The sequence below is a fragment of the Choristoneura fumiferana genome, chromosome 5 (genome assembly GCF_025370935.1).
Source record: "Choristoneura fumiferana chromosome 5, NRCan_CFum_1, whole genome shotgun sequence".
Classification (NCBI taxonomy): Eukaryota; Metazoa; Arthropoda; class Insecta; order Lepidoptera; family Tortricidae; genus Choristoneura; species Choristoneura fumiferana.
The window spans coordinates 18,946,012-18,972,063 of record NC_133476.1 but is presented as its reverse complement, the minus strand read 5'-3'; the positions used below and the strand labels follow the sequence as shown (position 1 = coordinate 18,972,063).

At 43.3% G+C, this 26,052-nt stretch overlaps 1 protein-coding gene and 1 long non-coding RNA gene across 2 annotated transcripts in view; one reads left to right on the top strand and one right to left on the bottom strand.

Moving 5' to 3' along the window:
* LOC141428338 (23 kDa integral membrane protein-like) overlaps positions 1-26,052 on the bottom strand; it is a 95,521-nt gene that overhangs the window by 42,065 nt on the left and 27,404 nt on the right. The gene's annotated exons all lie outside the window — the stretch shown is intronic.
* LOC141427843 (uncharacterized) lies at positions 22,645-25,260 on the top strand. Its single transcript, XR_012451373.1, has 3 exons — positions 22,645-23,327; positions 24,902-25,094; positions 25,205-25,260. It is a non-coding gene; the product is annotated as an uncharacterized lncRNA (long non-coding RNA).

Sequence of the window (26,052 nt, the reverse complement as noted above, 5' to 3'; positions counted from 1 at the left end):
GTATCTCCTACTTTTGTACTACAGATATAATTATAAATCAAACGGCTATCGGTTCTTCAATCTTTTATCTCCATTTTTGTCTACCAGATTTTGTTAAAAATGAATACTTAATTTAATTTGATTTTTTAAACATTGTCTAAAAAAACACTTATTTCGTACCTATATTGACGTGAAAGATCTAACATGTTTAGGGTTTTCACTTGAAACTAATACACAAAAGTTATGGCCAGCAAACCAGTTTTTTGGCCTAAAATTGTTCAACTTTGATGCCAAATATCTCGAAGACAATGAACTTTGAAGTAAATATGGGATACTATGTTGCTTAAAGCCGTTATTGTTAATATAATAAGCTACAAAAACATTAGAAAACTAAGGAATTCAGATCGATGGTCATTGGGGCATGGGATCCCCTTAAGAGCAGTTCTATCAGACCACATTTTTTAATTTCATTAAATTTTGTATTGCTATTGCATATTGGTATCGCAGAGAATGAATAAAAGGTTGGAAGTGATACGTACTATAAAACTAAGGAAGCTGTTGTATTTGGGGCATATACCTAATGCGTAACGAGAAGTATGGTCTGCTTCAGCTTATTATCCAGCGGAAGATACAAGGCCGCAGACCACCTGGCCGTAGACGTACCTCTTGGTTAAGAAACCTTAGAGACTGGTTCGGAATGAGTACCAGATCCCTCTTTCGAGCGGCAGTCTCTAAAGTAAGGATAGCCCTAAATGATCGCCGACCTCCGATAGGAGAGGGCACCGGAAGAAGAAGATTCATTTTTTATGGAATAATCGAGAAAAACTAACAAAAATGCAACGTTGCCAGCTCAGCAGATATAAACGCTCTTATTGATAAAGTTATAATTTTTAAGTAAGCATTGTAATGTCCTAACAGCTAGTAAGATTGTTTGTTAGAGCTTTAATTTCATATTTGTGCTGCACACATTATTCGCCACAGGGAATCGGACCTTCATGGGAAATAAGTCGCGAGAATTCAACATTACCCATAAAAGGTTAACATTATTTAATATAATATGAAGGCCGCGAATCCATTCATAGTTAATGTCCTATTTTATTGAGGTAAAAAGCATTAGCTTGAGAAAGACGACCAGTTAGGTGGAGATAAAATTTTATTTTTTTAAGGTCGGGTGAAATAGGGACTGGGAGGACGGAAGTTGTGTGTGAATACATAGGTGCTCAGTTTAACACGAGCTTTTCTACCATTATAATATAACAATACATGTACATTGTCCAGTCAAAAAAGGTGTATGTAAGTAGTTTGCAAAACAAATATTGTAAAGCGATAAGGCCGTTTTAAAAACAACCGTGCTAAATTTCTAAACCCAACGGTTGTAATGTGGATAAAAAGTAGCCTGTTTATTAAACCAAATATCCACCTATCTACATACCAAATTTCACTCATATCGGTCAAGCCGTTGTAGCGTGAAGGAGTCACAAATATACAAACAAACATACTCACAACCTCTTGCATTTATAATGTTAGCAGGACTAGCTAAATCAAAATAAACAGACATTTCTATATGGCTACAGCCCAACAGATATTAGTAAGTAGCCAGCAACCAGCAGATATTAGTTGATGTAGTCGCCTAACGACACAAGTTTGCGGTTTTCCCCTTATTGGCTACATTTGGCCCACAATTTGTCAAATTGATTCGACCGAGATGCCATCTGCCACAATTATTGGAGGGACAGAGATACCGCCTGAACCCAGGGAATTACTGTTCTGATATTGTTTGGGTCCAACTCGTTATTAAATTGAGAAGATAAGGGGACCAGTCAAAAATGGCTTGATTTAGTTTTGGTCCCGTGAGTAATAAATCAGTAGAAATAGTATCATAGATTGGAAAGCAGAAGTATTTGATTTGCTATCACATTCACTCGCTGATGTTAAATGTTGCCAGTTTGAGCTTACTTTTTCTCAAAATTATATCTCAGAAGGCAAATTTCACTAAAAAAACACTGTTGAAGCGGTAAACTCTGTAGCAATACTACATACAAATTCCATTGTTGTCGAGTTATTGATTGTACTGATGTACTGCACTAAATAAATAAAAATAGTATAACAACGTTGTTGTCCTTAATAATTCAAGAAGATGACATTAAGCTAGAGTAGCTTAGATCAGTTACACTGAAAAGCGAGAAAAAATACAAATATTTAACCGACTCTATAAAAGCATGAAAATAATTCTCCAACCGTTTGAACTCGACAAAGGACAGCAAAGAAAGAAATTCGATTATAACTACGACATTTTCTGTGAAAAAGTTCCATAGTGGCCAACGATACTGCATCTAATACAGCTAACTCGAAATATCCCCGATTGAATCGTACCCCAAACATCTTAATTAGTAACCCTTGTATTAATAAACCCTTAGTTTTTAATCCGGGTTCCCAGTCGTAACATGCGGCCAGGGAGCTAACCAGAATAGGCTGTAGCCTCGTTATTGATAATCCGGGTTGGACCGATGTAGTGTCCCGGGAAATGGAATTGTGACTGGAGTTGACTTATCTACTGGGTGGTTCAGGAGACGTGAGCAGAAACAATCCTACTGGATTCAGTTAGTTAAGGCGTACCGTGCCAGTATTAGTAAGGTTAACTTTTTTTTAAAGTTGAGAACCGAAAGTGTTTAATTATTTACTAAGCGCATGGTCACTCTACAATTAAAAGTCAAAGTCAAAATATCCTTATTCAATCACAAGCACTTATGAATGTCAAAAAAAATCTACCACCGGTTCGGAAAAACCTCTGCTGAGAAGAATCCGGCAAGAAACTCAACGAGGTATATTTTTTTTTAAACAGGTTTACAATACTATAAAATGATATGTATACATTCCAAGTATTTAACACAACTTTATTTTTAACACAGTAGGTTCGCTATTTGAAGGGATCGCTAATGCGACCTTTAACAAACAGAAAAATAAGACCATCACTGGAATCGAACCCAGGTCCTCGGTAATCCGTACCGCGTGCTATACCGCTACACCACTGATGGTCAACGGTACGGACACGAATTACACGACCGTACGGATTACGAGGACCTGGGTTCGATTCCCAGTGATGGTCTTATTTTTCTGTTTTTTCTGTGCATCTTATGTTTCAGTTTGTATTTTCAATTTAGACAATGGAATGCCTCACACGCCACAGTCATCTATGCATTCAAGTTATCATCAACATTCAAGTCGAAATTAATCTTTCTGCAATGGAATTAAAAATCAAGTTGATTTGTCGCTGCTTTTTCTGTGGCGTAAAGAGCACGTCAATTCGTTTGTTTTGTGTCGGTGAAGAGGTTAACCCGTTTTAGGGTTCTGGCATCGTAGGTATGTCGTGGTACCTTAGTGGATTGACCTCTCCTCTTAAGCAGAGGGTCGGAGTGGTCGTTCTAAGAGCGAAATTGCATTTGAAATTTAACACGATCTTTACGTTGAAGGAAAATGTAGTGAAGAATCTGTACACACCTGCCAAGAAATTTCATGGCATGTGTGAAGTTCAAGATGGGTTCGATTTCTGGTTGAGGCAGATATTTGAATGAATAATGCGATTTTTTTTACGAGTCTTTAGATTTTTAATCCATCCATCCATCCATCCATATCCATATACTTAATAAATGCGAAAGTGTGTATGTTTGTTCGTCTTTCACGTCGAAACGGAGCGACGGATTGACGTGATTTTAAGCTTAAAGATAGTTTATGGGCCAGAGGGTGGCATAGGCTACTTTTTATCCCGGAAAAATGCACAGTTCCCGAGGGAACAGCGCGCGCTAACCGATTTCCACGCGGGCGAAGCCGCGGGCAAAACCTAGTATGTAATATAAGTAAAGTTTGGTTTATCCGTTGCTTGGCTTGGTTTGGGACTAGGTCAAATTAGTGTGAAATATTCCGTGATATTTATTTATTATTTTAAGATAGAACTTTTTCTTTTAAATTGAAAATCTGTGTAGACATGAAAATCTGTAGAAAAGGGAATCCGTAGAAACGATTATTTGTAGAAATGGGAACCTTTAGGAATGGGTATCTGTATCAGAAAATCCTGTATCCAAGGATGTCTTCTCTAATCTTTTAGGCCATCTCCGGTAATAAACGCTTTGTGGTACCGGGTCATAAATACCCGGATTTAATACCCCGACCCTTTCGGGGTGTAAATATTAAGTACAAGTGAATCGGATTGTAGGTCAGTGTTTTATGGGCGACTTCAATTGGGCAGATTGGGTTCCTGCGAGTGTGGAGACAGTAATAAACGTAATGCTGGTAACTATTAAGGTTGTAGTTGTTTGGGGTGTTTAGTATGCGTTAACTGATTTGTGGAGATTTAAGGCGTAGGGGAGGGAAAATTAACTGAATATAATCTAACCAACTAAAAGTTGGAAAATCCCCGACTTTGTCGCTTTAAAGTTCAATATTTCTAAAACGGCTTAACCGATTTTGATAAAACATGTCTAAGAACCATCGCTAGAAAACCTGCCTTCAAATAAAAAAGACCACATTAAAATCGAACCATCCGTTTAAGAGCTTCAGTGCCACAGACAGCCACACAAACAGACAGACCCCGGCCGATTGTGTGACGCTCCGCTCCAAGGTAGCGAGAGATAAGTGGGTTTCTAGTAAGAAAACACGACAACTAATAAAGATGTTTTGAAGAATGAAACAATAATCGCCTATACATTAACGAATGTTTACCTAAACGCTGAAGGCAACTTTTAGGCATACAAAAAACGTTATTAAAAGAAAATATAAATTTATCTGGGTACAGGACCTAAGATTTTTGGTTTAGAAAAGCTGAAAAATCTAAATACATAACATTAGGTCGATCCGATGTAAACAAGCTATGTTGTACAAAAATACTACAGAGTGATCGACAAAACAATGAGCCATAGGAGCGCGTTCACACTACGCGGATTCTCATATTAATAATAACATTCAATCGTCCCATCCGACGAATAAAGTCACTTCTGCAAAATTGTTACTTTTCACTAGGGGCATTTGAATTTTCGCTTAGTTTAATTTGATTATAGCTTTGTAAGTAATAGGAATTCGTCAATGCAATTAAGTATAGTTTTTACTAGAGTTGTCAGGATTACTTTTTAGTAGCAATCTTTTTTAAATGTTAAGGCTTTCAAGGAATTCTGGGTCTTAAAGTAATATGTAACTGTTCGTGGGAACGCACAGCCAAAAATTCGGTGTTAAGAGAATATAGAACTATCTTTGTCGGAGTTTGACTTTGTGAACCGAGGTCTATAGGCATATGAAACTTTATTCCTCGGATATTTTGATAATTTTTTCAACAACATGTGACTATCTATCTATCTATCTTCTACGCCGTTAGCAATAGAGTCATGTTCAGATATTTTTTATCAAATTTTTGCTCACATGTTTATGAACTCGACTGTACGTGATTATTCGCAATGACGAAATAAATAATAATTAATGCTTATTACAAACGACATTGCCCATTAGGTACTCACAATATGACACTTGTTCCTTGTGCTTGTTTGTTATGATCGCACATGAAAATTATATAAAAAGTTTTAAAAGTAATGTATTTCATCATCATCGTGATCATCACATCACCGCAGGATGTCCACTCTTGGACATAGGCCTCCCCCATAGCCTCTAGTTGCATCCACCGCGAACCCGCCGCTTTAACTAGGTCATCCTTCCATCTCGTTGGAACTTTTCGGCCCAACAGCCATACGTTCTCCATCCTATATGGCCTGCCTATTGCCACGACTTCAACGAGCTAATTTGTTTGGCCATGTCGATAATGGTGACCCTTGTTCTTCTACATATCTCCTCATTTCTAATTCGATCTCGTAGAGAAATCCCGAGCATAGCTCTCTCCATAGCTCGCTGAGCAACTCTGAGCCTATTTATAAGGGCTATAGTGAAGCACCACGTCTCCGATCCATATGTATTGTCATCACTGGCAACACACATTGGTTTAAAAAGACTTTCGTCTTAAGGCACTGAGGATTTTGAACGAAAAGACATTGCTGAGTTTTCCAAACGGTGCCCATCTGTGTTGGATTCGACGATTGGTCAATCTTCTCGAAGTTGAACTTACCTAATTTGACGGTTTTTCCTATGTATACATATGCGTCAACAACTTCAAGAACCGAATTCTCAACCAAAATAGGAGTAGACACCTGTTCTTGACACTCGATTGAGGTTTTCGAGTAGCGTACTGAGTTCTTCCATCGACTTTGCCATAACCACGATATCGTCGGCAAACCGAAGGTGAGTGATGTATTCGCCGATGAGATGCCTAGTCCTTTCCATTCCAGAAGCTTGAAGGCGTCTTCGAAAGCGGCAGTAAACAGTTTCAGAGATATGACATCTACGTATCTTACGCCTGTTTTCAAAGGAATCGCATTCGAATTCTGTTCGTGTACTCGGACCGACATAGTGGCGTTGTTATACAAACACTTTAACACTTCGATATACCAATAGTCAACGGTATCGCTGGAGAAACTCAAGCACCGCTCACGTTTCGACCGAATTAAAGGCTTTCTCGTAATCCACAAACGCTAGACATAGTGGCAAGTTATACTCTTCGGTATTCTGTATGACTTGCCGCAGCGTATGTATGCGGTCTACGGTACTATAAGCCTTTTTGGAACCCGGCTTGTTCAGGTGGCTGGAAGTCATCGAGCCTGCGTTCGAGACGATACTTGCGACATAATTAGAGTTAGAGTAACCGTTTCGGTATCAGAAATTTCATTTATAGGCGTCAGTTCCTTTGTAGGCGATGGTTCCAATATTGGCGATGTGCCTACAGAAAGTGACGGGTTGAACGGCGACACTACTTTCTTTACCTAGATTTTACATCGCATCACGCTCTAGATCAATAGCTCGCCTTTTTTCTCCCTCTGTGTATTTGTATTTTTATTTTTATGTGCAATAAAGAGTTTACATACATACAAACATGATTCCGTACTGTGTGATGTTTCTACATTTGCAGAAGATATGACTGGGGCATTAGTTTATATATTATCCTCGTAAAACGTACACCGACCAGATCGGCGGCATATTGAAGAGAGGCTATATAGGTTAGAAGTACCCGAAAGCGTCGAGCATGTATGAGGAGTGATGAATGTGAATGAAGCGAGAGAACTATGTCAGAATAGAAGCGTATGGCGCTCTATTGTCTTTGCCTACCATACAGGGAATAAAGCGTCACGTATATGTATGTATGTATGATATTTTATTCCATAAAAATAAATAGAAAATAAAATTTGAGACGTAAACGGTGTTAACTTAAATGAGTTCCGTAGAAGAAGGTGACATATGCACAAGTGAACTCGACAACGCGTGTCTGTTCCGGCGTAAATGGTTACAAGTGCTCTTACAACTCTGAAATTCTATCTAGTTTCCATCGATTAAAGGCACATAACTATATACATCGTGCTTATTAAAACTTTTTCTGATCGTGAAATGTATATAAAACTTTTATTGCTAAGATCATAATACGTTACGCATATTTTTTTTTCCGGTTATATTGATTTACTAAAATAAAGTTCTAAGAGGTAATATGCTTTTTACTCCGGAATCTAACGGCAGAAGCACTTAAAACGTAAAAACATAAAAACACACACTATTATTTTTTAAATAGAAGAAATAGCTAATTACGTCTTTCTGAACCATGATGACTATCCTCTGTTGGACCATTTTGTAATTAAATTATTAATTTCACTTGTACTTCGTTGATTCGTTGGTCTAGTGCCAAGTTTATAAGTCGTCTCGAGCGACGATTCGTTTTATTAGGAGTTAAATTCAAGCCCCACAAAATTAACATAAAATTATAAAGAAACCCACACCAAAGAAAACGTGCCAAAATAACATAAAGTAATAAAGCGTGTCATCTCCCGCGAAGACCGTGACGAACTGACGATAGAACCCCGCACGCGNAGAGTATTGTTTGTCGTCGATAGACAGCTCGGGTTCACAGCGGGAGGTGCTTCGCAGTCCTCTGCGGTCGTTACGACGGGAGTAGGGCAACGAAAACACCTTCGATAAGTGGACTGTATTTATTGTACTGGTTCGTTCGTCGATTCGCGGTGGTAATCGGAGTCCGGTTCGAAATCGCGGTGGTCGGTCGGTAAGGCAGCAATCGGAGGTCCGTTGGAATAGCAGGGTCGGTTCGCTTCGCTGGTCGCTGGTCGCTGGTCGCTTGCTCGCTGTAGGCTTCGTAGAGAGGAGCGCTTCGGGTCGCTGTCCGCGTCGAACTGCCTTATCGCTGCGGGCGGGCCTGTATTTATACCCCCGCGGCCGGTATAAGCCCGCCCGTGATTGGCTATAATTCCCGATAATCCAGGCGCTGTGATTGGTGGACCCAAATCACAAACGCACTGAATTACCGGGGAATTTTCGCTATCGCTACTTGGGTTTTTCGCTTTTATTTAATTATTACTAATCGATTTCGCTACAATTTGATTCTTAAACTACTTATTCTACTATTTACAATGATTCTTAACCTAATTATTCTACTTATTCTATATTTAACAGCTATTTATTTGTATTCTTAAACTATATTATTCTAGTTTCGGGGCTGTCCGCAACAATTCTCCCCCCGCCGAATCCGCAGGGGAGGCTTCGTCCTTTGTCGGGAGGACAGCCAGTCGCGTCGTAGGGCGCCGGAACACTCCTCCCTTGGTGCGGACGTCCGCGCTCCGGATGCCGCCGTCAGGTCCAGGGAAGACTGCTTCCACGACGCCTCGGGGCCACACATTGCGTGGTAGGTTGGAGTCGACGACGATGACGACGTCGCCGACTTGCAGCGGTCGCTCGCCCCCGCTCGGAGATTGACGGGGGGCGAGAGTTGGCAGGTATTCCCGGACCCAGCGGGCCCAGAAATGATTGGCTAGCGCTTGGCTAGCACGCCAGGCTCTTCGGTCAGCTTCGTCGCACGTGCCGGTGGGAGGGGTGCCTGCCGGGCCGCCGAGCAAGAAGTGGCTCGGCGTGAGCGCCTCCTCGTCGCAGGGGTCGACCGACACGTGCGTCAGCGGTCGCGCGTTGACGGTCTGTTCAGCCTCCGCCAACAGTGTCACGAGCACCTCTTCCTTTGGTGCCCGTGAGAAGAGTGTGGCGGTCAGTGCGGTCTTGACTGACCGCACCAACCTCTCCCAGGCGCCCCCCTGGTTAGGAGCTCCAGGAGGGATGAACCGCCATTCCATGCGGTGTCGCAGTCCGATGTCGCGGAGCTCGGGCAGCCACTCCTCGTAGGCGGCGCGAAGCTCCGTGTCGGCCCCGCGGAAGCATGTACCGTTGTCACTATACATGACGCGGGGCCAACCTCGTCGAGCCGCCATACGCCGCAGCGCCATGATGGCGGAGTCCGTAGAGAGGCTCGCGACGATCTCCAGGTGGACGGCGCGCGTCGTCAGGCAGGTAAAGAGCGCTACCCAACGCTTTTCGTGGCGCCGCCCAATCGTGACCGTCAGCGGGCCGAAGTAGTCGACCCCGCAGTTAGTGAAGGGCCGGCTGTAGGGGTCGATGCGGGCCCGCGGTAGATCGCCCATCGCTGGTGGGCGCGGAGTCGAGCGCCGCACAGCACATGTGCGGCAAGCGCGCGCTACCTTCTTCACCGTGGGGCGAAGGTGCAGCACCCACAGTCGCTGCCGCAGGTCGTTGACCACCCGTTCGTTCGATGAGTGGTGGGCGTCGCGGTGCGCCTTCTCGATTAGAAGGCTCACGAACGGGTGGCGGCCGTTTAGGATGACCGGCCTCTTCGTCGCGTCCGGCACCGGCGCGGCGTTGATGCGGCCACGCAGCCGGAGTAGGCCGTCCTCGAGGACGGGGTCGAGGTGGAAGAGGCTGCTCTTCTTTGGCAGCCTCCCCCCGTATCGCAGTATGTCGATTTCTTCTGCGAAGCTATCCATCTGGCACTTCCGGAACCAGAGGTGCTCCGCTCGTTCGATATGTCGCACTTCTAACTGACTATCTTTGTCGCGGCACTTGTCGACAAAAAATATCACTCGCGCTGTCGCTTTAATTAGTCTTTCGAATTTTGAAAATCGTTCAATGTTCGGCAACGCACTGGTCAGATTAACACTTTTGTTTTTCACATTTTCACTTGCACTCGCGTCCGCATTAATATTATAAATTTCGCTTACTGTTTCCTGCGGCCATTGGTCTTCCGGTAGCCGCAGGAAGTCGGGTCCGGTGAACCACCGGTCGGTGGTGGATATTTGGCGGGCACTGTCCGCCCGCGTCGCGTCGTCCGCCGGGTTTGCTGCTGTCGGCACCCACCGCCATTGCTCGGGGCGGGTTATCTCGGCGATCTCACCAAGTCGATGCGCCACAAAGGGTGTATAGCGCTTTGCGTCGTTGCGAATCCACGCCAGGACAGTGCGTGAATCCGTCCAGAATACGACGCGCTCGATCGTAAGTCGTTGTTCCGCTATGATTGTGGCCGCCAGCCGAGCCCCGATCAGAGCCGCTTGTAGCTCCATACGAGGAATGCTCTGCTGCCTCAGCGGGGCCACCTTCGCCTTTCCCGCCACCAGAGCCACCGTCACGGTTCCGGAGGCGTCTGTCGTCCGGAGGTAGATGGCCGTGGCGTAGGCGCTCTCGCTCGCGTCGGTGAAGGCGTGCAGCTCGTGGCGGCCCACCGCGTAGCACCGCTCCAGCTGCAGTGCCGCTACGGCGGCTAGACCGCGAGCCCACTCGATGAAAATACCGCCGTCCTCCAGGTCCAGCGGCTCGTCCCACGGCGCCTGTTTGCGCCACGACTGCTGAAGGGTCACCTTGGCGGTGATTGTGTAGGGCGATAGGAGCCCGAGCGGGTCATAAACTGACATCACCGCGCTCAAGGCCTCTCTCTTCGTTGGTGTGCGCGTTCCTTCGCGCACCTCTTTCGGCACCCGGTTCATTGCGGTGTTGAACCCGAGTGTGTCGCTTCTTGGGTCCCAGATGAGCCCCAGTATTTTCGGCCCCTCACTCAGGCCTAGTGTTGCGGGCGCTGTTGCCCGCAGTTCAGGTTCGATTCTTCGTTCGAGTTTCGGGGAATTGGTGTTCCACCCGCGCAGCTCAAAGCCGGCTCGTAAGTGGACTTCGTTGACGGCCGTTGCTACGTCCACGGCCTCTTCTTCGGTCGCGTAGCTGTCCACTAGGTCGTCCATGTAGTGGCTCGACGTTATCGCGTATAGTGCCTGCGGGAATTCCGGCGCATGGCGCTCGGCGTTGTGGTTGCGCACGCTGTGCGCCAGGAAAGGGGAGCTTGCTGCTCCGAAGATCATCGAAGTCATTTTCATTAGCTTGGGTTGATTCTCGCCCGGCTCCCTCCATAGGAACAGCTGCGCCGGGCGATCTTCCGGTCTAATCTTCACTCGGAGAAACATTTCTTTTATGTCTGCCGTTACTGCGTAGCGGCCCTCCCGGAACCGTAGTAGTATGCCCGGAAGGGACTTTAGCAGGTCGGGCCCCTCCAGCAGGAAATCGTTAAGGCAGCGGCCCTGGCTGCGGCTCGCTGCGTCGAAAACCAGGCGGAGCTTCCCTGGTTTATTGGGGTTCCGCACGGCAAAGTGGGGCAGCACCCAAGCGCGCGGGTGGCGCGCATCTGCCTCGGTGGCGGGCTCCGCATAGCCCTTCGCTATTAGGTTGGTGACCTGTGCCGCGTACTCTTGCGCGAAGTTTGCGTCGCGACGCATCTTGCGCTCGATGCCCTTGAAGCGCTGTAGTGCCGTCGCGTAGCTCGCTGGCGTTTGCACCTCGTCCGTTATCCACGGCAGACCGACTTCATAGTGATCGCCGTGGAATTTCACTGTTGCTTCGAAGAGTCGTTTCGCCCGTTCCTCGGCTGGTCGTGGTTTCGTGGCCAGCGACACGCCCAGCGCGTCGATGGCGAAATGTCGCTGAACTAGCTTGTCGGTGGCGTCGTCGCGTACGTTATAAACGTAGAGCACATCCTCGGTCGGGCCGCCCGCTCGAATGGCCCGGGGCACTGAGCCGTAAATGACCCAGCCCAGTGCCGTCCGAACCGCTGCTGGTTGCCGTCGCTTGCCCGTCCGTGTCTCGTGGACGAGCATCAGGTGCCAATTGTCCGCGCCAATGAGGAGACGCGGAATGGCTTCGTCGTAGCAGGCATCGTTCAGCCCACTAAGGTGGCGGTACCGGGTAACCTCCTGACCCAGTCGCTGTGTGTGGATCCGGAGGTTGTCGACGGTGCGGGCGGCGATCTTGTAGGCCTCACCGTGGCCCTGCACCGTGATGTTGACACGTCGACTGTTCGGCAGCTCGGTGTTGCTGGCGATGCCTCTCATTTGCATAGGCACCGCCGGTCCCGAGGCTCCGATCGTGCGCGCCAGGTCTTCGTCGATGAGCGTCACCGTTGACCGTCATCCAGCAGTGCGAAGGTGTCGACGGTGCGCTGGGTCCGCTGACGCGGACTCGGCACATCTTCAGCAGGACCGGTGACTTGCCGTCTTCGTTGCTGACCGTAGTCACCGTCTGCTCGGGGATTGGCGCCGGCCAACAGTGGGCTCGACGCCAATGTCGTTGGGGACTGCGGTGCCTGCCACGGGCGCGGCGTCCGCTCGCGTCTCGCTTCGGGGTGGCGCGGCACTTTTGCCGCGCTCGCGTGCAGCAATGGATGGTGCACATGCCGGCACCCGTTGACTTCACAGGTGCGGGCTCTGCAGGTTTCGCGGCGGTGCTGCTGGTCCATGCAGCGGAAGCACACGCGGTTGTCGCGTGCCCACTGCCAGCGATCGTTGACCTCCATGTTGGTGATGCGCTTGCATCTCGTGGTGGGATGACCGCCTCCACAGCAGAGGCAGCGGCGCGCGTCATCTCGCCTCGGTGGCGTAGACGGGCGCTCGCGGCGCGGCCCGAGGGTGGGGCCGCGCATCGGCGTCGGACGGGGTGCTGGCCTCGCAGCATCCCTTCGGAACGTCAGCGTAGTGGCGGCGGCGGCTGCCGCCGTCGCTTCCACCGTTGTATAGGAGAAACGCAGGGCGCGGTCGGCCTCGCGCATGAGGAACCGCGACAACAGAATGATTTGTGGCTCCATGGTCATCTGCTCCGATGCGAAGTCCCGAAGCGTGACCGTAGATGTGGGCTGAGCTTCTCCATCACGTCGCGTACCAGCAAGGGGCTGCGAGGTAGCCGTGCTGGTCGATTGATGACAGCACGCTGACGATGTTTTGCAATTTGACTGCAAACGCGTTGATTTCGGTGGCAGTTGACCCCAGGCGCGCAGCTTCTTGGCGTCGAGTGCTTTGGTGGCCAGAATTTCGGGGCGGCCAAAGCATTGTCGCAGCGTCGTCATTACTGCTTCGGGGCTGGCCGAGGTGTGGAGCAGCGCCTCCACCGCTTCGCGCGCAGTTCCGCGCAAACAGGAGCGCAGCCGCGCCATATTTTCTTGCGGCGTGAAATTATACGCGCGCGTCGATTCGGCGTAGGCAGCCTGGAACGGCAGCCACTCGCCCGCCGCACCGGAGAAAGCAGGCAACTCGTAGACCTGCCTCGGCGGCGGACGCACTCGTGCCATTTTTTCGAGGCCTCGGCGAGCTTCTCGATCCCGCGTTGTCCGCTTGCACTTCGTTCGCGAGCAGGTGTAGCTGGCGGCGAATTGCGTCGCTTCGGTTCGAACGGGGGCGGCGGTGAGCGCCGTCGCGGCTCGTGCTTCGGTGGTGGCGGCGTCGGTTGATCCGCCGCGGTGCGCCGTAGCCAGTCATCCACCTTCGCGTGTGGTCCGGTGATGCTCCCGGCTTGTGACTCCGCTTCGATGCTAGCCAGCTTCTGGCGTAGCTTGGCCTTCACTCGCTCCTTTTGCAGCTCCAGTTCTTGCTGCTTGATGCGCAGGAGCTCCTCTTCGGCTTCCTCTTCAGCAAGCCGGATACGGATCGCCGTTGCATTTGATGCATGTGAAGGCACCGGCGACCTCGCACCGGCTTGCATCGCCGCCGGTTGTTCATAAAAGGCGACGGCTCGTTGTGGTCGCTCCTGGTTGGCAGCCCAGTCCATTGTTGGCTGCTCTCCTCCCCCCATTTGGGTGGGGGGAGTACTCGATGGCTTCAAGTTGCGGGTTGTGTTGCACGCACGCTGCCCCCCCATGGCCTCGCTGTTGCACCGTATCGGCGGTGTGGCTGGGCTGCCGCGCCCAGCTCCCCCCCTCGGCCGCCGAGGTGCGCCTCACCGGGGCCGGGCCGCACGCCCAGCTCCCCCCCACGGCGCCGAGTTGCGCCTCATCGGGGATGCGGCCGGGCTGCGCGCCCAGCTCCCCCCTAGGCGGTAGTAGTCCTCTTCGGTCGATCGGATCGGCTGCATGCTCATGGCTCCCTCCCCGGCATGGGTGAGCGGGGGAAAAAACGGCGTCGCGACGTGTAGCGGCGATGGCGAGGTCACGCGGCGGCTCGCGTGTCGCCATCCGCGTCTCAGCGCGAGGAAGTACCGTGGGCGAGGCGGCGTCGCGGCGGACGATGCGTTCCAACTGCTTGCCAGATGTCGTCAGCGGTGGTCGTGGCAGTAGCAGCGGCGGTCGTCGTCGGAGCTCGTTCGGCGGCGGTTTGTTCTTCGGGCGGCGGGGTGTGGCGGCGCTCTTCGCGGTCGCCCTGAGATCGGGTTACCACCATCTTCAGTCGATGTCTTCAGATCCGGTTCGAAGGACCAAACACTGTCGTCGACAGACAGCTCGGGTTCACAGCGGGAGGTGCTTCGCAGTCCTCTGCGGTCGTTACGACGGGAGTAGGGCAACGAAAACACCTTCGATAAGTGGACTGTATTTATTGTACTGGTTCGTTCGTCGATTCGCGGTGGTAATCGGAGTCCGGTTCGAAATCGCGGTGGTCGGTCGGTAAGGCAGCAATCGGAGGTCCGTTGGAATAGCAGGGGTCGGTTCGCTTCGCTGGTCGCTGGTCGCTGGTCGCTGGTCGCTTGCTCGCTGTAGGCTTCGTAGAGAGGAGCGCTTCGGGTCGCTGTCCGCGTCGAACTGCCTTATCGCTGCGGGCGGGCCTGTATTTATACCCCCGCGGCGGGGTATAAGCCCGCCCGTGATTGGCTATAATTCCCCGATAATCCAGGCGCTGTGATTGGTGGACCCAAATCACAAACGCACTGAATTACCGGGAATTTTCGCTATCGCTACTTGGGTTTTCGCTTTTATTTAATTATTACTAAACGATTTCGCTACAATTTGATTCTTAAACTACTTATTCTATATTTACAATGATTCTTAACCTAATTATTCTACTTATTCTATATTTAACAGCTATTTATTTGTATTCTTAAACTATATTATTCTAGTTTCGGGGCTGTCCGCAACAATTGTCCTCTTTTTCATGTAGGCGTACTTTATAATCTACGACACCAATAAAGTACGCTAAAATACTCTATTTACGTAAAACTTATTCTTACTGGCTCGTTACTGGTTATGAGTACTTGTGAGACTAAATAAACTGGTATCCACTTTTAAGGAGAAATAATAAATACTCTTTTTTTATTCTGTGTACTTTATTTTTGTCCTTCTAAAATGAAAAAATACTTTATTCGCCCTAAAAAAAGGTGGCAACCCTAGTCGGGACCAACCGCCGACCATCGCGTCCTTGGTCGGGTCAACCAATTTTTGCATTCGTTCTACACGGTCGGTGGTACCACGGATAGGGTTGCCAACTTTTTTTTACAAGTAATAGTATATTTAGGTCTGAGAAGAGAAATAAACAGTATTTTAGAATAACCTAACCATAAAAATTTAATTTTTAAAACAAGCTTTTTTTGCTGACTGTCTGTACTTTTTGTTGACTGTACTTGCATTGTCACTCAAACTACATTATTTGCATACCTACCTACCAAATTTCAAGTCGATGCTATTAACCGTTGAAGAGTTCCATCCTGCGGAGATGATCCTGGCTGGACTACCAGGATGCCACTACTAAATTATTGTATTGTCACGTGATTTACATAAGTATGCCAAATTTGAAGTCAATCCGACTACTGGAAGTTCTTCGAATTTAACTTGCAAGATTTGACTACAGACAGACACAACGGGACAGGTGAAACTAAAACTAAATAAATGCTTATAAAAATACAAACATTGGAACATAGAACCTCCTCCTTTTTTGAAGTCTGTTAAAAATGGACAGTATTTTCTTCTTTTAATGTTTTAAGGATAAATATATGGGTACTTCTCGCACAAGTTATCAATTTAGTATCATTTTTAAAAGCCTCATAGATCTCGTCAGAATCAAAACTAAAACTAAGATAAATTAACAGATACGTTCTGAAACACCGCTATTGTAACTATACGGCACTGACTTAGTGTGATGCTGAAAACAGTATTTTGCATGCTTTAGTTCAACAGTAAAAAGTATTTTAATAGTGAAAAACAGTTTATTACTGTTTTTAACAGTATAGTTGGCAACCCTAACCACGGACACAGCCCAAGGCCTGTCGCGAGGGATGCGCTCGCGACCCCAAGGCCATTGACATCAACCAAATATCGGTCGGGTCAACCGATTCCTACACTGTCCGTCCATTTTTAAATTAACCCGACCAAGGACACGATATGATCGGCGGTTGGCCCCTAGTAACAAGTTACAACAGGTGAAGCTAATAAGAGCGTGTTTAAAAGTATGGTACTATTCAATGGAAAAAATCAATTGTGTAAACAAATGTGGTGACTGACATTGACACTTGACTGACGACTGGCTGACTGACTGACTGACGTTGGCTCTAGTGATGTGAAAGCTCTTTAAGATACTTCAATCAGCAGTAAATAATTATTTTGAATTTACTCATATTTCATTATTTAATGTTTTCCCTAAGTTTAATTTTTAAAAATGGCGAATCACGTATTCTCTTAGTCCTGTTCAAGAGTCATTCACAATGTTTCCATGTCCCTTTAACTTAAAATGTTTAATAGCATTTTCACGAAGTTTTAGAATTAGGTATATCTTCAAATATATATACCTAACGTTTTTTCCATACAAACTTACACTCCCCTTTATACCCCTTTAAGGGTAGAATTTTTAAAATGGTGAAACATGTATATCCACTTATATTTTTTGACGTATATTTTCCCCAAGGTTTATGATGGAGTATTTTAGAATTGAAAGGGTCAGTTAAAATATGGATTAATTTAGAATTTTTTGCTGCTTAAGTAGCGTAGTAGAAAAAGGCAACCTGAGATATGTGTGCATAGGAGAAATTTGTATCTTGACTCCTGTCCAACGGTGGTGTAGGGGTTATAGTACGCAGTACGGATTGCTGAGGACCTAGGTTCGATTCCCAGCGCTGGTCTCTTTTTCTGGTTTTTCTGTGCATCCATGTCTCAGTTTGTATTTTCGATATAATTTAGAAGAGGCATTTTTAAATTTACATAAGACAGGGAAATGAGAGTAGACACAGGGAAGTGATTCAAAATGATTGTTTGGTCCAACAATGGACTCCACAGTAAATATGATAAGTACTAGTAAATAGAAATCTACATAATTCTACTATAATACTCTTTATCGTCCAACTAGTGTTTACCCACGGCTTCGCACACGTAAATCATTAGGTCCAACAGCTGAAATACCGGGATTTTTAAAAATTGCCGTGGGAATTCCCGAAAATTAAATCGTTGTTTTCATTGACATTACATTAAAAACAATCATGGTAAAATTTCATGACTCTAAGCCCAGCGGTTATTAGTTCGAAATTTTATCCCTATCTCGTGGGAATATCGAAATAAAAAGTAGGCTATGTTTTATTCCAGATGTCAAACTATCTATATACCAATTTTCATGACAAAGCTGAGCGGTTGTTATTTCAAGATTTTATCCCTATCCCATGGGAATATCGGGATAAAAGTATCCTATGTTATCTAACTTTTCGCCAAATTTCATCCAAATCCGTCCAGCCGTTTCAGCGTGAAGAAGTAACGAACATATTCACTCACTCACTCACAAACTTTCACATTTATAATATTAGTACGATTAGTAGGATAGTAGGATAGGATTAGAAACCTTTATAAACCTTCATTAAATAGTGTAACTTAACACAAATAATTAATATCTACGAATAAATTAATTTGCAGAGCCAGCCATAATTATCGGTAGGAAGGTTGGTTCAGTCAAATAATTAATTTTGTTGGTACAGCACTAAATTTCCAGAGACTAGACCGACCATAGACCAACTTCGGTGAGAAAAAATTATCATGTCAATTTGACAAATATAACGGATTTTCGTCTTCCATTTAATTCTATAAAATAAACATATTTACACGATTATTTAATGATAAAATGATTGTTAAAAACAGTGCTGAGCTCATTGAGATGTGAATATGATCGGGATTGGCGTTCAAATGTAAGTAACTACGGAGTAATCGTGAAAAAATGCTTTGTTTACACAATTGATTTTTTCCATTGAATAGTATTATATATCTATCTATACCTAGTGCCATCCACGAGGACGCATGATTTTTGTCAAAATTAGACATTAAAGACATTGTAATAAGAACCACGGCACGCGTCATCGTGAATGAATCTACCTATACTATTTTTGTGTTTGCAATCTATAATCTGTAGGTAGGTACAATCTATAGAGAGGCGGCCAAGAGGAGTACGTTACAATCTTTAACACTTCGGTTTTAGTGCGTATAATAATGACGAAATCTATAATAATTTCTTAAAGACAAGCGGTAGCTATAGGTAGGTATTCGCAATTTTTCGCGGCTTTGTAGGCGCGAAGCGCGGCGCTGGATGTTAAATTATTATAGATTAACCGTTAATTTCGGTTTCGGTTACGGATATTGGATTTTTAAGGAAGTAAAAGTAAAATACAAATAGGAATAAATAAAATTCAATAAAAATTACAATAAAAAACAATTTAAACCTATACCTACAAACTATAAGTAGGCTTATTAAACACCTACTCGTATAATTTTGTAAGTATTTTTTATTGTATTTTGCACAATAAAGATTTTTCTTTCTAATAGGAATGTATGGTCTGTCCCAGAATTCGAGATACTAAAATGACAGTCTGAAATGTCAACGTAAAAATAATGTGGCCAGCATAAAAGGAACAGTGCTGCTCCGTGATTCCGGTTTCGTAAATAACCGATTAAATGTTTATTTTACGATAACAAAAATAACATTAATGCATTCAATATTTTACTTTCCATTTTACTTTATCATACGATAAAGTGATGAAATCTAAGCACAGGTAAAAATACAGTGTTCATCACTTAGTGCCAACGTAAAAATAATACAGAGGGGCTACTACAAAACTAGAAAAACGAAGTTCGTATGGCACCGTCCCTTTCACTCGCGTATTGAATGAGATAAGCGTCAGCGGGACGGCAACATACGAAGTTCGAGTTTTGCATTTCGTAGTCAGGGCCAGCACGGCTACTACGAAATTCGAAAATCGAAGTTCGTGTCGTTCCGTCCTTCTGACACTACTATTTAATTTAATACGTAAGTGAGAGGGAACTTTGATTTTCGAATTCCGGAGTAGGCCCTCAGATATCACACAACGTCATTGTTCATGTTTTTCGTATTCAAGTGGTATTCAACCGATTTTCGTTACTTTACTCGTATTGTCATCGGATGTGATCAGTGCGTTTTCTCGTGTTTTTATTTAGATATTCATATCATAGAATAATAAATCAAATATTCATTATTCTCATATTATTTAGTTAATGTAAAACTTACTTAGAATGAAATTGAAACTTAAACATCAACATCTATAAAAAGTCGAAATATCTCGAAAACGGTCGCATTTTTATTAGACCTATTTTACCTTTTCTAGAATGTCCTAAGTGCCCTACATTTTAGTACATCACGGATCCGTTCATATCTTAATATTTTACGACATACATACATAGGTACCTACAAAATCTTTCGGTAATAACCGGTTGCGGCACATCACTATTTGGGTAAGGCCGCGAATTTTGACCAATGTGACATAGAAATAACATAAAAAAAATACGTAACGTTACCATAAAACGTAACGCAAATTTTTATAAAGCCTAGATCAAACTGGTAAAAATTCCCATTAGATAACGTATGTATGAAAAAAAAATACATCTCATATAATAAAGTGAAGTTTTTATTTTTACTAGAACTTTCTGACGATACTGATCTTAAATCTGTCCTATATGAGATCTATAGAGCTAAACATGAGAATGTGGAAGTAGAAGTACCCTCTAGTTGACGAACATCTTTCCAAAAGTGTATCTTTACATGCCTCTCTAACACTGACAATAAGGTGCACATTTATAAGCATAACGAATTTGGATGTGGTTTTTTTTTTATTCGACTGGATGGCAAACGATCAAATGAGTAAGAGATCACCACCGCCCATAAAATCTGCAACACCAGGGGTATTGCAGACGCGTTGCCAACCTAGAGGCCTTATGATGGGATACCTCGTGCCAGTAATTTCACCGGCTGTCTTACTCACCACGCCGAAACACAACAGTGCAAGCACTGCTGCTTCACGGCAGGATTAGCGAGGAAGATGGTGGTAGCAATCCGGGCGGACCTTGCACAAGGTCCTACCACCTAGTTGTGAGCATGCTTGTGACTTCGACTGTACAAGCTATTAAATACCTCAAAGAAATGGCAAAACCCTAAATCACAGGTTTTACCAATTTAGGAAGTAGTATCTTAGTTAAGTGGACAATGTAAAAAGATGTTTTTGGAAATAAATTATTATGATTATTAAGTTTAGGTAACAAATGAACTAAGTAGGTAAGTGAATCTCTCCGTTTGTCTCTCACTTTAAATACGCTATGCATGTAGCAGGACGTGAACACAGAACTCGCCACAATTCTCTTGTGCCGATCCCTGCACCTACAGATTAAAATTTATTTAACTTCAAAATATCCATGTAACTAACTTACTGTGCGTGCAGTCATTGGAAACCTAATAATAAACTGGTGTAAGTTAGAATTTTTCTGTGTGAACTTCCCTTTACCACATTTTTTCGTTACGTTATGTACAAATACGTAGCATTTTGTAAAAATGTAACGTAATCGTAACGAAAGTGTAACGTATTTTATACAAAAAATCGTTTATCATGGTGAATAACGACATTTTGAACATAATAACACATGCCACTTACATGGAAAAGATTACCCTATCGTATGAAAAAACAACCAGTTAAAAATAATCACTTAAAATCGAACAAGCACTTTCGACGTTTTTTCGAAAAAAAACTTCCGCGTCACTTTTGATGGCTGTTTGTCAACAAACTGATGAGATTTATTTATCTCATCGATGTTGCCCTATTAGAGTATTAGTTGCCAGTGTACAAAAACAAATTTCTACCGAAATTGGCGTTAAAGGTAGCTTAAAAAAGCGTCACCTAAGTATTCGTAACGAAAACGTGGTTTTTTGGCACGTGAAAAGAAATAAATATAAAACATGAAAATTATTTGATTATCATGATTCCGCAATCGGTAGGACTATCGTTATATCATAAAATTTCGTTTAAACAAAATCATGATCATGAGAAGTTAAATAGCATGAAAATAATAAGTTATTAAGTACTCGTGGTCAAAAAAAATAGTCAATTTTCGTTACGTTTTGGACGGTAATATATTTTTATTATTTTTTTAAAAGGGTTTAAATCAATTATCTCATTTGCGACCTTGAGAGTTTATATCGTGTCATATAATAAAAAAAAAATTAAACCTCTAGGTGTTATCAGTTTTTTTTTATCAGCCTTCCAAATTTGAAACGTCCAAATTGGTCAAAATTCGCGGCCTTACCCATTTATGAGACGCAAAAAACAGGTAACACATGAAACGTCATTTTAGTATCTCGAATTCTGGGACAGACCATAGATGACTCTTAGATGACTTGACTTTAATTTTATTGTAATAGTTAATAAACAATAGATGCATAAGACGCCGGCCGTTCTGTCGGCTCGGCACTCGGCAGGGCAAAAAAAAAACCTGTCACAACATGTCGCATTTTGACTCCGCCCCTATCCGAAACTATCCGAAATTTTTATACTTATCGGATTCGGTTACGGTTACGGATAGTTTTTTATTTCGGATATCCGATAGTTCCGGTAACGGATACGGAGCTTCATAACATCCCAGAGACCCTACTAACTACGAAGTGCATTCATTCCATCCCTCCTGCTGGGTCATGCTGAGTCACCGACTTCGAGCTAGTACGTACCTACCTAGAAAAATATTTTTTAAGGGTTTTGTAGTCGGTTGGTTCCATTTTTTGTTATTTTTTGGAGTCGGTTTTACTTTGTTGTTAATTTTTTTATTTATTTCTCACTTTTTAGTGATTCGTAGCTAAAGTACATCTCACAACGATTCTATTAAGCCCAAACACAACTTAGTTGCTTTGTTTTATAACAGAGTTCCGTTGCCTACCTTCTGGCTTCAGCATCATATCAGTTTGAAAGAATCATTAACTTAAAGCTTCTTCTTAGTCGCTTATCTAGATATATTAATCATGATCGTTTATAGACGAGCGAGCATTACTTAGCTTTGATGAGTTCCATTGGTCATCACGGTCTTCTTCATCAGGTCCAGGTTACCAAATGATACTTTCTGAATGTAAATGCTCATTTTAATGTTAAAAATGGCAAAATCGCCATAGGTGTGCCTATAAAATTTGAGGTTTGCACTCGATTTCCCTAGGATCCCATCATCAGATCTTGACTTCGTGACAATGGGACCACCTCAGAAAAATACTCTTTCGATTAAAAAAATAATTTTGAAAATCGGTCCACAATTGACTGAGTAATCGGCGAACATACATAAAAAAAAAATACTAACATCGGAACATAGAACCTCCTCCTTTTTTGAAGTCGGTTTAAAATCCTTAACAGTGTCCGGCTTCATAGGCCGATACGGGAACATGGAAATAACTCTGTAAACTAACAAAACATAAGTCAGTTTTTTTTGTACTCGTAATCTGTTAGAGTTAATTCATTGAGTACTAAATGAGCATCTCTAGTCTAATGGTTTTTTCTCGATCTCTTGTTTTTTGGACGTAATATCTCCGAATTTCTAATTCGAATTCGATCTGGCAAGTTGGCAAAACCGGGGCGTCGCGTCGCCGGGTGATACTCTTTCCCGGCCCGGATAATACCGGGTTGGAAATACCAACCCTCTTTTTCGTGTACACGCCCATAGAAGCTCCTGTCAGTTTGTAAGGACGTGTACACAAAAAACAGGGCCGGTATTTCCATGTCGGTGTTATCCGGGCCGGGAAAGAGTGTCACCCGCGTCCGCGTGCGCGTGCCAGCAGCCATTTTGATTTGATTACCGACCGTGTTTGCGTGCGTGCGTATGGCGTACGCCTGACTAATAGAAGTGTAAAGAAAAGAAGATCAAAATAATGGAGAAACCAGAAAAAGATGTAAGTTAAATTATTACTAAATGCTTATTATTAACGAGTAACGACATCGACATGGCTTTATGCCTGCCTAGTTGAATTGAAAATAGTATTTTGAACATGCAAGCTATAGATTTGACTATAGATCATATATACCTTGTAACGTTGATATTCCCATGCTACAGTTATGTTCTGTTGTTTATTTTACTAGCATGTTTTATTTGGTGTTTTAGTTGTATCGATCAATCATATACCGGCAGTTTAGAGTAATTTGAATTAAACATTCTAACCTCAAAATGCACCTTTTTCACTATAACTGCTATTTTAAAAGCACCTCGAGATAGCATATTAAACTACAGGGATTGCTTTTTTACGATAAAATAGCTGTTTTAGCAAAACAAAAGTTCATTTTGAGGTAAGAATGTTGTTACCCGAATAGAACTGTTGTGTTCAACTTCGTAATTCACCTCGACTTTGTCAGAGCAATTTAGTAATTGGGATTTTTCAAATTTTATGGTACAGAAGTTTTAGTAGTTCTGAATAAACAAGTCACAGTAATTAAAAAAAGTGACTAAATACTAACAAAATGCCTGAAGTTCAAAAATTATATTTCGCTAGGTTGTGTAAGGAAATCATTTTATACCTAGTTTGCGTCTCACTCTTGTGTTGATACAAGCTTTTATTTTTAATTTATTTTAACCTAAGTACTTCAATTAAGTAAATTCAGGTTTTTTTATGTAATAAATAGGAGGGGACAAACGAGCGGACAGTTTACCTGATGTTAAGTGATTACCGTCGCCGGCCTTTGGTGGTATGCAAGTAGTTATTTATGAAACTGTTGCGTTTATTAACATGTTGGCTGCCATGAGCATCAACGGTGGCACCAGTGGGATCAAAATATTTGTAAAGTTAACATTAAATTGCAACCACATAAATAAATATTTCATCCCAATATTAATTTCACATACACAGATATTTGGTTGAAACTGATTTGTAGTAGAGAATTCATATTACAGTGGTAATACTTCAGGTTTTAACAACATTTGGATACTATTAATCTCATTAATGTGCGTACTATGTACTATTTATAAATATTTTTGATATGCACATAGAAATATTGCACGGAGTTACATTTGAAATTTACCACGAGCTTTGCGGTGAAGGAAAACATCGTGAGGAAAAACCTGCACAAACCTGCGAAGCAATTCAATGGTGTGTGTGAAGTTCCCAATCGCACTGGGCCCGCGTTGGAAACTATGGCCCAGCCCTCTCATTCTGAGGGGAGGCCTGTGCCCTGCAGTGGGACGTATATAGGCTGGGATGATGATAGAAATATTGACAATAAATAACTGCAGAAGGTGACACCGGAGCGTAGGAGATCATGTTTGATCATGTGATTAAAATAGAAGACAGAATGATTGCAGCTAGATTTTATTTTATTTATTTATTCATTTATTCATAATAAAGACTTACATATACACCAAAGCGTCTCTATTACTAGATGTTTTATAATGATGATATGGTCGAACCTTTTATAATTAATATGGATGAGTATGAACTAAATTGTTTGGAAATTGAATCTTTTATGTTGTTTTCAGAAGCCGTATTCTGTTATTATATTCTCCAATGAGAATAATGAATATGTAAGCGTCTGTCCAAGAAACTGGTTAAATGAAGACAAAAAGACATGTCTTTGGCCAAATAAAAAAATTTTTAGAGTAACGCCATAAATTTCAACATACCACCAGAAGCTGATTGGATAACTTATAGACATTCACATAATAGGACATGGTAAGTATGAGACTATCATTAATTTACTACATGTATTCACTACAAAATAAATATCAAATAAATTCAAGGAAAATTTTGTGTGAATCACAAAATCTTTTGTTTCTTTTCAGCTCCAAAACGTGCAGTCACTCTCACCGTTTTATGCTACAATTAATATATGCTGCTGCGGTTTCCGAAGTAAGTGATTTTGAAAAATTGATGTTGGGTATTTATTTATTTTATGGGTTTTTAAAAGGCACACTGTATTATGCTAATAAGGTAACTTGACTGTAGCAGGTTTCCAAATCGAGATTGTTTTTTACAAGCTTTTATTTAACTTGTAATGTATGTAGGTACAGTCGAGTTCATAAACTTGTAAGCAAAAATTTGATCAAAAATATCTGAACACGCTTCTACGCCGTTAATAATAGAGTCCGTGGTCAGATCAGATATTTTGATCAACTTTTCGCTCACAAGTTTTATGAACTCGACTATATGTACATAATATTATGTTGTCTGGGTGGAATTGGAAGCTTAATTTGACCCACTTCCAGTGGTTGGATTGTCTTGAAATTTAGCATGCATATTGTAAATCGGGTGACAATACAATAATTCTGGCAGTCACATCCTGGTGGTCCGCCAGGATTGTCTCCGAATCACGGGCACTCTTCAACGGTTAATGGCAACAACTTCAAACTTGGTATAGATATGTAGATTGGATGACAACGCAAGTACAGTCAACAGAAAGTACAATAGCAAAAAAAAACTTGTTATACATTTTTTTTTTATGATTAGGTTACTTTACTCTTATTATCTAGTGGTTAAAGGAGAAGGCACATCATAAATTGTGATTCATAATGCATGTGTTAATTAACAATTTTAAGTAGGTGTTCTGATATGTAACCTTAATAATTTGGTTTGATTGCAACATGTTTCTAGTGATCTTTTTTATAGTACATTGTCTTAAGGGCGGTAAATA